The 2,338-nt window shown below is 41.4% G+C and overlaps 1 pseudogene; it reads left to right on the top strand.

Moving 5' to 3' along the window:
• The first annotated feature begins 653 nt into the window (after positions 1-653).
• On the top strand, positions 654-1,517 carry LOC136876232 (craniofacial development protein 2-like; annotated as a pseudogene).
• The last annotated feature ends 821 nt before the right edge of the window (positions 1,518-2,338 follow it).

Raw genomic sequence — 2,338 nt, forward strand, 5'->3', positions numbered from 1 at the left:
CAACCATATCGGATGGGTATCTGTCGAGAGACCAGACTAACGAATGGTACATTGAAAGAAGGGAGGGGGGTATCAGCCTTTCGGAAGTTACAAGGGCGGCAGTCTAGATGATTGACTGATATGGCTTAGCTCTGTTGATACTGCTGCACGGCTGAAAGCAACGGGAAACTACAGCCGTAAGTAACTCCCGAAGACATGCAACTCTCTCTGTATGAACGATGTACTGATGATGGCTTCCTCCTGGGTAAACTATTCCGGAGGTAAAATAGACCTCCATTCGGATCTCCAGGTGGGGACTACACGAGAGGGGTCGAATCATCAGGAAGATGGATACTATCATTTTGCGAGTCGGAGCGTGGAATGTTAGAAGATTGGATCGTTGTGGTAGGTTAGAGAATCTGAAAAGGGAGATGGATAGACTAAAATTAGATGTAGTTGGTATAAGTGAAGTACGTTGTCAGGAAGAGCAGGATTTTTGTTCCGGCGACTACAGAATTATCAACACAAAATTAAACAGGGAAAATGCAGGAGTTGGTTTAATAACAAATAAGAAAAAAGGGCAGCGGTTAAGCTACTACGACCAGCATAGTGAAAGGATTATTGTTGTCAAGATAGACAGCAAACCAATGCCCACTACAATAGTGCAGGTCTATATGCCTACTAGCTCAACGGATGATGAGGAAATCGAAAGAATATATGAAGAGATATAAGATTTAATACAGTATGTAAAAGGTGATGAGAATCTAATTGTGATCGGAGACTGGAATGCAGTGGTAGACCAAGGAAAAGAAGGTAATGCAGTAGGGGAATTCGGATTGGGACAAAGGAACGAAAGAGGAAGCCGGCTGATTGAATTCTGCACCAGTCACAATTTATTCCTTGCTAATACTTGGTTCAAATACCACAAACGACGGCTGTACACATGAACGAGGCCTGGGGATACTGGAAGGAATCGAATAGACTTCATTATGATTAGGAAGAGATTCAGAAACCAGGTGTTGGATTGCAAAACTTTCCCAGGAGCAGACGTGGACTCTGACCACAACTTGTTGGTCATGACATACCATCTGAAGTTGAGGAAATTGAAGAAGGGAAGGAATCCAGTGAGATGGAATCTAGACATGTTAAACGAAAAAAGTGTGAAGAATTGTTTCAAGGAACATGTTGCACAAGGACTAAATGAAAAGATTGAAGGAAAAACAGTAGAAGAACAATGGACAGTCATGAAAACTGAGGTCAGTAGGGCTGCTGAAGAGATGTTAGGAAGAAAGGAAAGATCAAATAAGAATCAGTGGATAACTCAAGAGATACTGGACCTGATCGATAAACGACGAAAATACAAGAATGCAAAAAATTAAGAGGGCAGAAAAGATTACAGGCGATTAAAGAATGAAGTGGATAGGAAATGCAAGGCAGATAAGGAAGAATGGGTGAAGAAGAAGTGCAGCGATACTGAAAGTTGTATGGTCCTAGGAAAGGTAGATGCTTCATACAGGAAAATCAAGGAAACCTTTTGAGAAAGGAAAACTAGGTTTATGAATATTAAGAGCTAGGATGGAAAACCATTTCTAGGGAAAGAAGACAAGGCAGAAAGATGGCAGGAACGTATCCAGCAGTTGTATCGAGGTAAAGACCTAGATGATATGGTTTTGGAACAAGAAGAGGCTGTTGATGCTGATGAAATGGGTGACCCAATTTTGAGGTCAGAATTCGACAGAGCTTTGAGAGACTTAAATAGGAGCAAAGCACCTGGAATTGATGACATTCCCTCTGAATTACTGACTGCTTTAGGAGAAACCAACATTGCTAGGTTATTCCATTTAGTGTGCAAGGTATATGAGACAGGAGACGTGCCATCGGATTTTCGGCAGAATATCGTTATACCTATTTGCAAGAAAACCGGTGTTGACAAGTGTGAAAACTACCGCACCAGTAGTTTAGTATCTCACGCCTGCAACATTGTAACATGTATTATTTACAGAAGAATGGAAAGACAAGTCGAAACTGAGTTAGGAGAAAGTCAGTTTGGCTTCAGAAGTAATGTAGGAACACGTGAAGCAATCCTGACTTTACGTCAGGTCTTAAGAGGATCGAATTAAGAAGGACAAGCCCATGTACATGGCGTTCGTAGATCTAAGAACGACATTTGATAATGTTGATTGGACCAAGCTATTTGAGTTCTGCAGGTGATCGGGATCATGTACCGAGAAATAAGAATTATCTACAATCTGTATAAAAATCAGTCTGCAGTGATATGAATCGAGGTCTATGAAAAAGAAGCAGCAATCAAGAAAGGGGTTTGGCAAGGCTGCAGTTTCCCCCCTTCGTTTTATTGTTG

The sequence above is a fragment of the Anabrus simplex genome, chromosome 1, assembly GCF_040414725.1.
Source record: "Anabrus simplex isolate iqAnaSimp1 chromosome 1, ASM4041472v1, whole genome shotgun sequence".
NCBI lineage: Eukaryota > Metazoa > Arthropoda > Insecta > Orthoptera > Tettigoniidae > Anabrus > Anabrus simplex.